The following is a 17,046-nucleotide window of genomic DNA, read 5'->3' on the forward strand; positions in this document are numbered from 1 at the left end:
CATGTTCTTTATCTTCATTCTCTATTTGTAAATTTGCATTTAATTCTGCCGTTGTTGGATGATTTGAGAATTTTTAGGAGAATTTCAAGAAAACTATTATTGACATTGATATGTATTGGGATATATTTTGGGAGATATGATAATTGTGTATATTGTGAAAAGATATCTTAATATATATTGTGAATTATCTTATGTGATGAATCAAATTATGTCATGCAATTTACTAATAAACTTTGTGTTATACAAGACCCAACGACGAGGAAGGTGATTGGAGCAAGTGAACGAGTACATAGACTTTATTATTTTCGGGGTGTTCCTATGGTGAAGACTTTGAAGATGGATGGGGATCGTTCGACAAATAGGGGCATCCTTCGGAAAAAGTTCTACAACAACTTCCGTTTGTGAGTCGTAGTAGTAGTAAATTTAAATCTTGTAATGTATGCCCTTGGGCAAAACAACATAAGAGTAGTTTCCCTTTGAGTCAAAATAAAACTAGTCGGATTTTTGAGCTTGTTCCTTAGCTTTAGATTTGTGGGGGCCTTACAAGACCTCATCGTCTTGTGGTGCTCACTATTTTTTAACTATCGGATGATTATTCTAGGGGTGTCTGGACTTATATATTAAGCAATAAAAGGGAAGTTGAGTATATGTTTCATAATTTCGTTGCTATTGTTAAACGTCAATTCTCTCAAGAAATTAAAGTGGTTCGTAGTGATAATGGTACGAAATTTAATTCTTTGAAGGAGTTTTTTTTTTTTTTTTAAAAAAAAGAGATATATTTTGAGATCTCATGTGTAGGCACGCCTCAACAAAATGGGCATGTTGAGCCTCATAATGTTGCTAGAGCCTTGCGGTTTAAAGCAAATTTGCCTCTCAAATTTTGGGGGGAATGTGTACAAGCGGCTTGCCATTTGATAAATAGAACCCCCTCTAGTTTACTTGATTATAAAACCCCTTTTGACATTTTATTTGAAAAACAACCTTCATATGAGTATATTCAGGTGTTTGGTTGTTTATGTTATGCTTACAATCAAAGAAGTAAGGGTGATAAGTTCGCTAGTCGAAGTCGAAAGTGTGTGTTTACAAGATACCCTTTTGGGAAAAAGGGGTGGAAGGTTTATGATTTGGAGACCTGGGAAATATATGTTTCGAGGGATGTGATTTTTAATAAGAATGAATTTTCGTTCATTACTCCTAGTGTGAACAAATAATCGGTGCCAACTTTCGTGCCTTGTGATGATGGGGCCGTTAGTGATGATGAGTGGTGTTTGGAGGAGGGAGGAGATTGTGTGAGGCATGAGGGAAGTGATTTCGTTGATGAGGGGACAATGGGGGGCACCGAAGCTAGCTTGTGGCAATAGCCCACAGCCCGCGACCAGGTCGCAGAGGAGATTGCCAGTGCTTCATATTAGCAAGCTAGGTCTCCAGCGGGCGCTGGTGTGGAGCATCAGTGCAGCAGCCTGCATATGGCGCCTGGGCAGCACATTGGTAGTACACACTCGCCTCATGAAGTATAGTGAGGTGTGCAGCAAGGGGATCAAAGCAACAAAACAGCTCATGAGGGATTAATTAGCGACGAGGCCTTGGGTAAAGGCATGAGAACGAAGGTTCCTTCGGTTAAACTTTATGACTATGTGACACACACCATCCGAAATAAAATTCTATCTACACCAACTCAGAGTTCACCTGCGACACCGCCTCCCTCAGGTACTGTTTACCCTATAACACATTTTGTTGATTCTCACCGATTTTCTGTGAAGCATAGAAAATATATTGCTTCTTTAACAGGAAGAAATGAACCCAAAAGTTTCAAAGAATCCATGAAACACGAGGGTTGAAGAAAGGCAATGGCAGATGAGATATAGGCACTCGAAGAACAGGTTACTTGGGTGCTAGAAAAATTACCACCTGGTAAAAAGGCACTCGGGAGTAAGTGGGTGCCCAAAGAAATTAAAAGTATGATGAGCATAGGAATTTGCAGAGATTAAAGGCGACACTAGTTATCTTTGGCCATCAATAGGTTAAGGGACTAGACTACAATGAGACGTTTGCTCCAGTGACAAAAACAGTGATAGTTCGGACCTGTCTTGCGGTTGCGGCGATGAAAAATTGGGTTGTTCACCAAATGGACGTTCATAATGCATTTCTTCATGGAGATTTGGAGGAAGAGGTATACATAAAAATTTCCCCCTGGTTTTGAAAATAATAGTTCTGACAAAGTCTGCAGGATGAAAAATCATTGTACGGTCTCAAACAAGCTCCCAGGTGTTGGTTTGCAAAGCTAGCTACAACTTTGAAAGCTTATGGCTTTATACAGTCATATTTTGATTACTCGTTATTTAGTTTGACAAAAGGAAAGATGCAGCTTAATGTGTTAGTGTATGTAGATGATTTAATTATTGCAGGCAACGATAAATATGTTATAATTAAATTTAAATCATATTTGAGAAATTGCTTTAAGATGAAAGATCTTGGAGTGTTGAAATATTTTTAGGGCTAGAGGTAGCCCGAAATGCATAGGGAATCTTTGTTTGTTAGAGGCAATATCCGATAGATATTATTACTGAGGCCGGTTTATTAGATGCTAAACCTGCAGAGTTCCCTATGGAACAAAATCATAGATTGGCTTTGGCGCAGGGTGAGTACTTTCATGATACGGAGAAGTATCGTCGCCTCATAGGTCAACTGATTTATTTGTCTGTTACGAGACTAGATTTAGCATATTCTGTGCACGTTTTATCTCAATTTATGAAAAATTCCAGGGTTGATCACTAGGAAGCAACTTTGAGAGTTGTCAAATATTTGAAGAAAAATCCAGGATGCAGACTGGGAATTTTTTTAAGATCCGAAAGTGCTTAACAATTAGAAGGTTGGTGTGACTCAGATTAGGCGAGTTGTTTGCTATCTCGGCATTCTTTGAATGGTTGGTTTGTGCTTCTTGGCTTATAATCGGTGTCGTGGTGGAAAACCAAGAAGCACCATATTGTTTCCCGTTCATCGGCAGAAGCAGAGTATAGATCTATGGAAGCTGTCACTTGTGAGTTGAAGTGGTTGAAGTAATTGCTTGGGGACTTAGGTGTACAACATGAGAATGGGATGCACCTTTATTGTGATATTAAGTCGGCTTTATATATTGCTTAGAATCCGGTGTTCCATGAACGGACATAACATATTAAAGCATATTGTCACTTTGTTAGAGATGCAATTATTAATGGAACAATTAAACCTTCATATGTCTCGGTTCGATTGGCTAACACTTTTACTAAGGCTTTGGGAAAAGTCTAGTTCGAGTGTCTTCTTCTCAAGTTGGGTGTCCGAAATCCATACGCTTCAACTTGAGGGGGGGTATTGGGATATATTTTGGGAGATATGATAATTGTGTATAATGTGAAAAGATATCTTAGAATATATTGTGAATTATCTTAGGAATATTTGGCCTTGCCCACCAAGTATACCTAGTTATAAATATATGTATGCGGCCGATTGTGATTAATGAGAATTACAGTGATAATTATTCAAACCTAATTTAGCAATTTGTTTTTTAAGAACTCGTTAATTAGGTCAGTTGTAGATTTGTACAAGTAGTGAATTAGCCTTAAAGTTTGCACAGGCGGTATGGTGCATGAATTGATAACGTAAAATTTTGGATTTTATTTTTATCTTTTTGGGATTGAACGAACAATGAAATAAAAGTGAAGGAAAAAATTTGTGATACCAAAACAACAAGAAGATAAAACGAAAACATCAGGACACAACTATTAGGTGTACAAACTTTTGTTGGGTTTTGGTAAATCATCATATAGCATCTTGTATTAATCAAATGATCGACGAACTTGAATTCAGTAGTTGACTTGCAAACAACGAAAGCACCATTAAGCAACCTGTAAAATTCGAGGTATACCCTATCATATCAATATTGTTGCTCGTAGTCTATTAAAATTCATAATCTTCTTACGCACAATAATGTTATTTGTCATATGTAAAATGTACAACTTTCTCAAAACCACCAAAATAATGCGATGTAGGATGAATTTAGAAAATAGTTGAATGAATTCGATGAAGGTATATTAGTAAAAATCACATGCAAATGGAGCGAGTAGTAAACACATGCAACTCTATTACGGAGTACAAAACAAGCATTCCCATATGTATAATTGAGAAGACAAATATATATTTCACGTAATAAATTTTAAAAAAGTACATATATTATGTAGATTTCAATTCCCCCCAAAATTCAAGTCTTAACAAATAGGGATGATAAAAAAAAAAAAAAAAAAAAAAGATGAAAGCTATCACTCTTAAATCATACCTTTTCAAGTTTTCATAGAAGTAAAAGAGAATTAATCACCCAATGCTTCCAAGGCCGCCGCCATAGCCATAACTACTTCCATATGGACCATATTGATAACTATTATCCGTTCCAATCGTTCCAACCGGCGTGATATTGTTTGACATTCGACGGATTTGATTCTGAGCTAATTGAACTCGAAGGTTTGTCAAATGTTGTTGTTGTGCAATTTGCTCAAGACTAGGTTGATGAGTATGACCACCAATTGGTTGAAAGTTATTATTATTATTATTGTTGTTGTAATTGTAGTTTCCTTGCATTTTCATGCTCTCTTCCATCCTTTGAATATGCTCATTAGATAAATGTGCATATTGATTAGTGTAATTAGGTTGGGCGGAGGAGGTAGGGGTGCTATAATAGTTATGTGGTAATTGACTATTTGATCCTTGATGGTAAAACGTACCCCTATTTGCTTCTTTTTCAAGCTTTTCTATTGCTTTAATCAGTTTATTGATTTTTTTGTTGCATTTTTCTTCGAGACGGCGGAAGAAGGAAGACATAGATTGAATTTAATGGCAATTGAAATTGTTTTTGAATTGAAGGCGTGATATATATAATGGGATGATTAACGGGTTGTTATGATTTTGATCCAAGGGCTAATTAGTGCATTACTATTTATAGCAAATTAATTAACTAATTATTAAAACACCTTTATGACGTGCATGTCGCAATTGGGGGCACTTGGGTTTTGTTTATACGTAGCTTATTTGCAAGACTTTCCGCTTTTGTAAGGTAAACTCTTCTACAAATAAATTAAAAATCTTCTTGTTGTAAGTGCTTGGAACAAAGATGCCACAACCGGATTATATTATAACCTGTCCAATTTTTCATTTTTAACAAAAGGTAGCTATTGTTAATAGTGTGTATGTAGTGGTACCTATTTTATAATGTACAATTAGTGTGCAAGCCTTTTTTTTTTTTTTTTTTTTTTTTTTTGTTTTGTTTTTTTGTTATTCTTTCGTCATAAAATATATTTAACTTTGACCTTATTTGTATATTTAAAAAAAAATATCAAATGAGATGTTATTACGTAGTTTAGTTTTTCTTTTTTTTTTTTTTTTTTTTAATCAAATGAGACTTAATTTAATACGATATGATGTTTTATCTATCATTCACGTTTTAAGCAAACATTTGCCTGAATTGAATAGGTTGAATTGAACATAACAGTACAGATCGAGATAAGGAGTACTACAATAATTGGAAGGGGGAAATAAAGAACCATTGTACATATTACTACAACTCGTCCCTTGATGTAAACCCTCACTTTTTGCTTGTTAAGCTATAGTTTTTCTAGTTTAACTTTAATTCTTGACGTTGGTTAAATGCTTCAATAAGTTATTTGGTTTTTGACAAGATGTAAAAGAAGTCCAAAAGATTTTAAATTCAAAACACATGTATTTATAATTTGATAAATATATAAATTAAAATTGAAGAAGGGTCATATTTAAGTTGGGGAATGAGCTGATTATCCTATGAAGGGTTGTATAACACATAGGAGTAATCAAAGACAAAGTAGAGGGATGCATTATGTATTTATGTTTCCTCATGGATTCAACTACTCAACTTGGGGTTTATATATTGTTTTCGCAAGTGTTACGTGGGAAAAATTGTCTTGTCAAAGTGTTGTATTTATAATTGTACAAATTATAAAAGATCAAACCATACCAATAACCAAATCAATAATCTTTGATACCGTTAGCTTGGTCATCATCCCTGCCCTTTCATTCCCATAGCATGATTACTTATTTAATTAAACTATTTAGCAATTTTGACAATATTGCACTAGGCGAAAAATGATCTTTAGCACCGGTTCAAACCCCCCTTTGCGCACCGGTTTTGAACCGTTCCAGATTTGAGGGATGCCAAATCTCTGAAGATTTTGCACCGGTTCAAAACCGGTGGCAATTCAAAGATTTAGCACCGGTTAACCGGTGCGAAATACCCTCTTTGGCACCGGTTAACCGGTGCTAAAAGCTCATGGCGAGCTTTTTTTTTCAATACAATTGGCACCGGTTTGAAGCCTGAATCGGTGCCTTTAACTGTTTTTTTTTTGGCAATAAATAATAATATTAATACTAACAATAATAATAAAAATAAACTTGTACATCCTGCATTAATAATTCTACCATTATTATAATATATAATAATAATAATAATAATAATAATAATAATAATAATAATAATAATAATAATAATAATACATAGATATTAATTGATAATCCCAAATCCGGCGCAATGAAGGGTCATATATATTTACAATTCCTCAAAAAAAAAAGTGTCATATTTACAAACAATACTAATTAATAATGTAGTTAAAAAGTTAACAAAATATAAATTCCAATAGAAATGACATTTACAAATTAAAAGTGATGAAAGACGCCAACATGTCTCGAACTTCATTAACTTCCTTGCTTGTCAACGGACCTCCCTTTTGTACCTTGCAAAACTTGGAACAAACAAAATTATGTTATAGGTAATTACTTAGGTTATGCATGTAAAAATACATTTACAAGTTCACTTAGGCAAAAACTACTTAGTTAGGCCTATAATATGACTACTACTTCTCCTATTTTCTACATTTCTTAACAAATGAACTCATTATTTCTCATAACAAGTCAATATTACTTAGTTATAGGCGGCTAAGGCTTGAAATCACATGAAAAGAGTGATTCAAGTGTTTTAGGACGCATTTTAATCCAAAATGGCCCAAATAAGGCCTATATGATTACTAGGATGCCTATTTCCTACATTTCTTATCAAATCAACTCATTGTGACTCATAACATGTCATTATTACTTAGTTATAGGCGGCTAAGGCTTGAAATTACAAGAATTGAGCAATTCAAGTGTTTTAGGACGCATTTTCATCCAAAATGGCCCAAGTAAGGTCTATATGACTACTAGAATGCCTATTTCCTACATTTCTTGTCAAATCAACTCATTGTTACTCATAAAATGTCATTATTATTTAGTTATAGGCGGCTAAGGCTTGAAATTACATGAATTGAGCAATTCAAGTGTTTTAGGACGCATTTTGATCCAAAATGGCCCAAGTAAGGTCTATATTACTACTAGGATGCCTATTTCCTACATTTCTTGTCAAATCAACTCATTGTTACTCTTAACATGTCATTATTACTTAGTTATAAATGGCTATGGCTTGAAATTACGTGAATTGAGCAATTCAAGTGTTTTAGGACGCATTTTGATCCAAAATGGCCCAAGTAAGGCCTATATGACTACCAGAATGCCTATTTCCTACATTTCTTGTCAAATCAACTAATTGTTACTCATAACATGTCATTATTACTTATTTATAGGCGATTAAGGCTTAAAATCACATGAAAAGAGCAATTCAAGTATTTTAGGACGCATTTTGCTCCAAAATGGCCCAAGTAAGGCCTATATGACTAATAGGATGCCTATTTCCTACATTTCTTGTCAAATCAACTCATTATTACTCATAAAATGTCACTATTACTTAGTTATAGGCGGGTAAGACTTGAAATTACATGAATTGAGCAATTCAAGTGTTTTAAGACGCATTTTGATCCAAAACGACCCAAGTAAGGCCTATATGACTACTAGGATGCATATATCCTACATTTCTTGTCAAATCAACTCATTGTTACTCATAACATGTCATTATTTCTTAGTTATAGACGGCTAAGGCTTGAAATTACATGAATTGAGCAATTCAAGTGTTTTAGGACGCATTTTGATCTAAAATGGCCCAAGTAAGGCCTATATGACTTCTAGGATGCCTATTTCCTACATTTCTTGTCAAATCAAATTATTTTTACTCATAACATGTCATTATTACTTAGTTATAGGCAGATAAGGCTTGAAATTACATGAATTGAGCATTTCAAGGGTTTTAGAACGTATTTTCCTCCAAAATGGCCCAAGTAAGGCCTATATGAGTACTAGGATGCCTATTTCTTACGTTTCTTGTCAAATCAACTCATTGTTACTCATAACATGTCATTATTACTTAGTTATAGGTGGTTACGGCTTGAAATTACATGAATTGAGTAATTCAAGTGTTTTAGGACGCATTTTTATCCAAAATGGCCCAAGTAAGGTCTATATGACTACTAGGATGCCTATTTCCTACATTTCTTGTCAAATCAACTCATTGTTACTCATAACATGTCATTATTACTTAGTTATAGGCGGCTAAGGCTTGAAATTACCCAAGTAAGGCACAGTCCCCTCTTCCGCTTTCCCATCGAAAGCCTTTTTCTGCCTAAGGTACGGGTGATCGCGCCTGAACAACCTTCGAGTCCGCACATACACCTCTTTGTGACAATTATCAAGGTGTATGCTTGGGGTGTCATCAATACAAATGTGGCATGCTTTTTTTCCTTTGTTCTTGTACCCAGACAAGTTGCCATATGCAGGAAAATCATTAACGCTCCACATAAGTGCTGCACGCAATGTGAACATCTCATTCTTATGAGCATCAAAAAAGGAAACCCCTTCGTCCCACATCTTTCTCAGATCGTCAACAAGTGGCGCAAGATAAACATCTATGTCGTTTCTAGGTTGCCTTGGCTCCGTTATCAAAAGTGAAAGCATTACGTATTTCCGTTTCATGCACAACCAAGGAGGCAAATTGTAGATCAGTAAAAGTACCGGCCATGTGCTGTGTTGGGTACTAAGAGTGCCAAATGGATTCATCCCGTCCATGCACAACCCAAGCCTTAAATTTATGACTTCATCACCAAATTCCCCAAACTTCATATCAATGTTCTTCCATTGCGGGGAATCGGCTGGATGCTTCAGCATTTTGTTTTTCTTTCTTCCCTCTGCATGCCACTTCAAGTTTTTTGCGTCTTTTGGTGTTGAGAATAGACGCTTAAACCTTGGAATAATGGGAAGATACCACAACACCTTAGCAGGAAGTCCCTTCATACCAGCATTGGAACTCATGCGCTTGTAGCGCGACTTCTTGCATCGTGGACACTCCTCCAATTGTTCATATTCATTTCGATAAAGAATATAATCATTAGGACATGCATGTATCTTCTTATACTCCAAACCAAATGGACACATGAGCTTCTTTGCGTAATAGTAAGACTTAGGAATTTCATTCCCTTTAGGCAACATCTTACTTAATGCGGTTAACAAAGAAGTAAAACTATTGTCCGTCCACCCATGCTTCGACTTAATGTTAAAAAGTGTTAGCACAGCTGATAGTTTGGAGTATTTTTTGCACCCAGGATACAAAGGCTATTTAGAAGCCTCCGATAATGACTCAAAAATGTCACCTTCAACACCACGCGTCATCTCATCCACCCCTTCATCCTCGACCTCATCCACCTGATCATCCTCAAATCCATCCTCATCACCATTATCAATAATATGTTCATCATTGCTGTATTCCTCGTCCACACGAATCTCATTGCTTCTATCATGCACATCATTCCCATCAACATCCCCACTGTACTCTCCTTTTTCACCGTGCCAAATCCACACATGGTATTTAAGCCTAAACCCACGACAAATTACATGATCTCTAATGATTTCAACACTATTGACCACCTTCACATTATTACAATCAACACAAGGAAAATAGAGCCAATCGACACCCATTCTGCGCTGATAAGATGAATGCCTCTCGCAAAACTCTTGAACCCCATCAAAGAATTCCAATGTATCACGTCTACCATACATCCAGCCACGATCCTTCTCCATTATGTAAATTGTCTCTAAACATAGCAACATATTACGAATAATGTATAATTGCTACATCTATTATATATTTAAATCAAATTCAAACACACACCATGCATATAACATTCATATAGATAAAAAAAAAGTGCATATATGCTTCCAAAGGGTCCTTATCACTCCAAATTAACCCATCCTTGAACGTGTAATCTCACTAGTGAATGTATGTCGGCTTTCCAATTTTAAGGAAAATCCGGTAGCATTTCCCCCCACTTCTCCAAGTACACGATGTAGGTAATTACTTACCCACATATGTACCCAGAGAACAGGGTGAGGAAATGGTAAGCCAAGATATTCCTTAAAATCGAAAGAAAAAGACATACATTCACCACCTAAGTGAGAGTAAACGTTCAAGAACAGTCCCAACCGGGGACTATTCAAGACTTTCTCCTAATGAGAAAGCCTTGAACGGGTATCTAGGCATATGATGATGCAAGCAGTTTATATATTGTTGTATTTATTTGTCATTAAATAATACACAAGTTGTAATAGCATGAAATTTTTTTTATTAAATGAATAAAGAGAAAGAAATGTAGCTTAGTAAAGTGTATAATTCATACCAATATAGCAAGTACAATGGATGTATTCTTTCTAACTTCCCACTTGAGCTAAATATGTAGTCTTCAAGCTAATAAACTTGTGCTTCAATTCACTTATGAATCTATAAAAAAACAAAAAGAAAAAACAAAAAGTTAGTAAGTATCAACTATTTGTTAATTGAAAACTATGAACTATCATAAGTATCAATCTATCATGTCTGTCAATTGAAAAAAAAAAAATTGGCTTTGCAAATTTTGTTTCACTTTATTATTTATTTTACTTTATTTGTCTCAATTCCTTTCCTCGGTTTAAGATGAGGAATATTAGATAAGATAGATGAACAAAAAAAAATAAAGGGAGTGTTAGAAAAATGATCACTATAGATAGAAACATATTAATGCAGGTTTCTGCTTAGTTGATAAGAGAAGAACTATGAACACAACAATATTAAAAAAACAAAAATCAATTTGAATGTCATGCTCTAACTAAGAAAGATCACAAAATAATAATGTTTTCTACTTTATTAAATTTAAGCCAATAGTCAGCATGTTTATTAAGAGTGACTTAACCAAAAAAAATTGTCAAATAGCATAAAGTTGCATGATTTTCTATTCACATCCATTCATAATCTCAATAAAGGAACAATGAAAAAAATAAGGTACCTTGATCTCTGCACCGTCACAACACCCTTGCTCCAAAAAACCAATGCAGATTGAGACACTGTACAAAAAATATACGTACTGAATCAGACAACTAAATTGAACCATTTAGCAAATTTATAAGAAATTGGAAAAGGATAATATTGTTTTCCCTCTCCACCTACTGGGCTAGCAACCACCAAGATCTGTCCCATACCCCCTCTCCATCATACCATCTCCACCTACTGCCCCTGCAACCATCAAACTTCCTGCTGCCCTCCCATACCTCCCCCTACACCATCTTCTAAACTGCCCACCAGTTGACACCCGTAGCAACAACAAATATAGTCTTTGAGCATATAACAACACAGATAACAACAATACTAAAGATAGAGCTAATTAGATCAAACACCCAACTCAGCAAATAAAAAAAAAACAAAGAAAAATTATAGTATAAAAAAATTGCAGCCACAAAATTAATCAAGTAACCATAATTGACTTATTATCATAAGAAATATTAATAAAAAGAAAATAATGTTTACATTTTTATTATCGTCTTGAACACAAAATGGGGTTGCTGCCGTGCCGCTGTAACAAGGAGGCCGTTGTGGTGGAGGTAGAGCCGTGCGCGCTTCAATGACAAGCCCTAGATTACCATAACCCTAAAATTACAAAATTGAAAACCAAATCGACGACAAACCCTAGGTTGCGAAGGAATGCGATAGATTAAGAAGACCACAACAAAAATCTTACCTCGAAGCTGCTTCAATGGAGGTGAGAAAACTCAGAATCTGCTTCAATGGAGAATAAAGAGCACGAGTTCAATGGAGGAGAGATATGGAGAGAGAAGGAGGTGCATGCAACTGCTTCAATGGAGTGAGAAAGCTCATAAACGACTTCAATGGAGAAGGTGGGAATTCGGAGGTGGTGGAAGAAAAGGTGAGAACGACGGAAAAAAGAAATTGAAAAAGCAGGGGGAAAGAAAAGAAGAAGAAGCAATACGAGCCCGGGTTTTTTTTAAAAAAATTTCGCATCGGTTTGAACCGGTGCTAAATTCACTATTTCACACCAATTTGGTTTGAACCGGTGCGAAATCCCTTTCTCCCCTTTTTTCTCTTATTTAATTCGCACCGGTTCAAACCGGTGCGAAAAAGATGATTTCGCACCGGCTTATTAGGAACCGGTGCGAAAAGTCTTTTTCCCAATCCCGCCATTTCTTTTCCCACCGATTTTCAAAAACCGGTACAAAAAGTGAGGTGTCTATTTCATTTTTTCTACTAGTGTTGGCTTAAATGAACATAGTGCATTGAACAAATAGTAGAGAATAGAAAAACAATATAAGATTTCATTAGGATTCTTTCAAAACCCTCACACATTGTTTAATCTACTATATTGAGCTCTATTAGCTCTTACAACCCATTACAAACACAAAACAAAAATTTACATTTAGTACACTTTGTATCTTGGCTCTCAATTGTTTGATGGAGTTGTCATGCCCACCACATTCATGTTCCAACTTAAAAGTAGCCAATGAATGCTAAGAAGAGCCCTTGTAATTAAAACTCGTGGAAAAAAGGCAAAAAGAAAAAATAAAATAAAAAGGAAGACAATCAACCAATAGTTTGTTTTTTGACATAATATCACAATTGTCATTGTCTTATTGTTAAACCTTGATTTGCTCATATACAAAGTATTTTTATTCGTTTTGTTGCTCTTTCTTTAACTAATCATAACAATTTAAACGTGAAGTATTTTGCAAATATAATCATTATTTAGCTTGTCACATGCTGGAGACAACCTATCACATTAGGCTATGTTTAGTTCACCTTAGTTAAAATCAAATCAGAAAATATAAGTTCAAATGAGAAAAAATATGTTCATACCATACTTTATCTTTATATGTGAGATTATTTTTAACTAAATATCCTTAATTTTGTAGTGAAAAACTTATGAATATTACATATTTGGAAATACACATTAATGCAAATCTTATCAGAGCTCATATGATATGTTTATTCTTAATTAATTAGCATACATAAAGTTTAGTCAAATTCGACTAACATATCGAATTAGGAAAATAAAATTCAGATTCAATCAAATCAGGGGGAGAAAAAAAAAAGTTCAGATTAAATTATATAAGCAAAACAAGCTAAGGTGAGCTAAACAGAGCCTTGGTCACATGTATGTTTTGTGAAGACTAGTTAACTAATCCCTATAAGTGTTGGGGTTTTTTTAAAAGTCATTTTTACGGAGTATTAACGAATGATTAAAGATATTAATGGTTGTGTCAAAATTGTATATCGTCAATTATAACATCAAACTACTACAAGTAACCTTACAAAAATAGGGGTAAAAATAATAGTTTTATTAGGTTACGTTATTTTAACATAAACAATAAACCAAATAGCGAGACAAAAAAAAAAAAAAAAAAAAATGAAAAACCTTCATCGAGCTCGGCGGCAATTAGTTCAAGTTATGGACCCAAAAGTTAGCTTTATATGCACTTTTCAAGTTGGTGAGCTTCATGTACGTTGCGCCATGCTTTATGTCGTTAACTAGTCCAATACAAAAACCATAGTGCAATTCCACACACATTATAACTCATAAAGTCGTGAAACCATACATAATTTATGTCTCATAGTCTTATATGTACTGTGGGGCAATCACAAGACAAAAAGTGTACAATGTACAACAACAGCTGCGGTTGTTAATAGCAAGCTAGCTGTACATGCTAAATGAGACTTTGAACGAGGCCGGCAAGGTCTAAGCGCTAGCATCATTTTTTATTTTGACATCGGCTTAATTATACATTAATCAAATATAGTTACAACTTACAAGCCGTAGTATTGTATCACTACACGTTTATTAGTACCTTTTCTTTTGTGTCAATCTTTAGCCGGGCCTCTTACGCATGATTACCAATTTATAACTTCATGTAGGTTCATTATCACATGGGTCGTTGGTCATGTGTCATATATACACAGTGTCAAAGAAGAAGCATAAAATTTTTGTTTTTACTTTCAATCTTAGAATTCTATCGTTTTATAATCATGTTAGAACCTCAACTACCAGTTTTCATATGATGTATAGTACATTTCCAATTATTGGCATTCTAAGAATATAGACATTTAGTGTAAGGTTTTGAAGGCTTAATGGAAACCGGGCCAGGCGTTGAATGTATGTCGAAGTTGCTCATTAGATTCTCAATACATATTCAGAGAAGTTCATTAAGGGTTAGGGTTATGAGATTGTGGAAATCAACAAGGTAGGGGCCAACTAAGGCCCTGTGCATCATAGTCCTTAGCATAGGTTAACTAGCTAGACAATTTTGGAGATTGGGAGAGGTAAGGGAATCCCCTTCCCCAAATTGTCACTAGTGAGAATTGAATCTTCAACATTAAGGTACTCTCCTTTTCACTATATATATCGGGCTGATCATATTTGTTTTGAATGATATAAATTATTGATTGATTAGAAATAAAGTACATCATACATGCTCCATTTATATACATGAGACTAATAGGCAAGGTATTCTAGTCATAACATAATCCATTTCATTACATCTAAAACTGATTAGTTGGCTCTAACAAGAATGTGGTTCTAAGAACTAACTAATACTTCCTTCGTTCTCCTAATATTGCAACAAGGGGAGAAGATATGGAATTTAAGATGAGGAGAGGGATAGAGAGAAATAAAGATAGGAACCCATGTGATGAAGAGAGAGATAAAGAGAAAGCATGTGCATATATGGTATAATATTGCAATATTATACCATATATATTGCAATATTTGTGAAACTTCTTAAAATGATAATTGTTGCAATATTAGAGGAATAGAGGAAGTATATTTTGTTATGACCGGTGTTAGTGGTGTAGAGTTTGTCGCATGCTTGCAGCTGGCATGTGTTGATGCTGGTATATCGCTGTGAGGTTATGAGCTTAGCTTCCTCTAGTACCCTTATTGATACATTGTACACCAATATCCCACCCTTGAAGTTTAAAATTGAGGATCAATTGTTCCAAAGCTTGGAAATGAGCTTAAAATAATGAGGGCCGGGTAAAAAGAGGCTTTGTTACGACATTGGCTCATTGCTCTGCGGTAGGCATGTAACTAAGCTATAAATAAACCTTCCAATAATTTTCCCTAGTAATTTAAAGCGGCAATCCCATTCAAGTTGTTCTGTCATGAAACAATGTTTTCTTGCCAATGTAAAAAACACTTTGATTGCCACAATTTAGAGTCACAAGATTTAGATTTGTAAAAAATGACAATCCATTTGAATTCAGAGGCTGCAATAGTCGTGGCTATATACTTTGCTACACTTGAAGACTAAGAGATGGTAGATTGTGTCTTAGATATTTAGGACACTGTTGAATTATCCAACAACAATGTTAGGTTGGCAATTTAAGTCCCATGTGGAAAGAATAAGACATGACTTTTTCATAAGTGAAAGCGCACTCCATTAGTAAGAGGCCTTACGGCAAGGAGTCTCGACCAAATATGTGTAGTTTCAGCCCAAAACGAACAATATCATACTAGTGTGAAGTGAAGGTGTGCGTGCCACCAACAAGGTGGCGACTTGGGCCCAGCAAGCGGTATTAGAGCTGATGGTTAGGCTGGGACAAACGCATGCAACACGAAACCCCAATGGCTAATTTGGTGCTCGAATACGCGGGTGCAGAGTGGTGTGACTTAATGGCAAGAGTATAAGGCTTTGGCAGTGTTGTGTGGGAGACCCACAATGTAACCTCGCGATTGTGAGGCGACAAGTCTTGTGAATGATAGGGGCGGTGCAAGATGGTTTTGCTGGAAACACAAATTATGAGTGAATTTCACTTCACATATATAATATGTTTTTACACTAATTATTTGTAGAAACCTAGTTGAACTTTGACCCTAAAATTAGTGGCGATCATCAATGGCCTAGTTTGCTAGCCTGACCGAATACATTCAAACAATAACATTTATATCTTAATCCGAAAACATAATTTGATATTAACACAACAGTAGTTAAAATACTTTTTATAAATTATTAAGCAATTACATGGGGTCAAAGGTATTATATAAATAGTGTAAAATTTAAAATAAAGAGAAAACCTTGGAGATAGGGTAGATAAACTTGTATGGATCAGCCGTCGTTGAGAGCAATGGAATTGGTTAGTAAGTAAGAGTGAGATTTGTGCGGCTGCTAAATTCGTGCCAGAGAGTTTAGTGAGTTTTGGTTTGCGAGTTTGAGAAATGCAAGAGAGAGAATTCAAAGATTCTCGTTTAATTTGTGGCTTTGTATGGCTTCTAGTGAATGAACTTAATAATTTGTAACCTACATCCTAACGTGTTGTTCACCAGTGAAGAAATTAACCTATATTAGCGAGAATTTTTCAAGTATTCGATTATTTATGTAAAACAGGGCCATGGCTTGACCTGATGACTCAGATATTCTTCCAAGTTGGATATCCAAACCATTTTTTTTTAAAAACGGTTTATACACTCAAAATATATATAAATATATATATATATATATATATATATATATAATCGAGAGTGCAAGTCAACAATCAAATAATGAATTTCAAGTATTTTCAACGCCTCTATTTGCAGCTTCTGCTATCAACTTGTCTGTAGAGTAAATATCGACCGGTGGAGTAACTATAGTCTTAAGTATTTCCACAATTAGTTTAGATGTATCATTTACAAATGTAATGATGTTGGCCATACAATATAATTGGATATATTAAAAAGAATAAATTAAAGCAAGAAAAATAAAAAACAAAAATATAAAGAGCAT

This window comes from Chenopodium quinoa, unplaced genomic scaffold (assembly GCF_001683475.1).
Source record: "Chenopodium quinoa cultivar QQ74 unplaced genomic scaffold, ASM168347v1, whole genome shotgun sequence".
Classification (NCBI taxonomy): domain Eukaryota; kingdom Viridiplantae; phylum Streptophyta; class Magnoliopsida; order Caryophyllales; family Amaranthaceae; genus Chenopodium; species Chenopodium quinoa.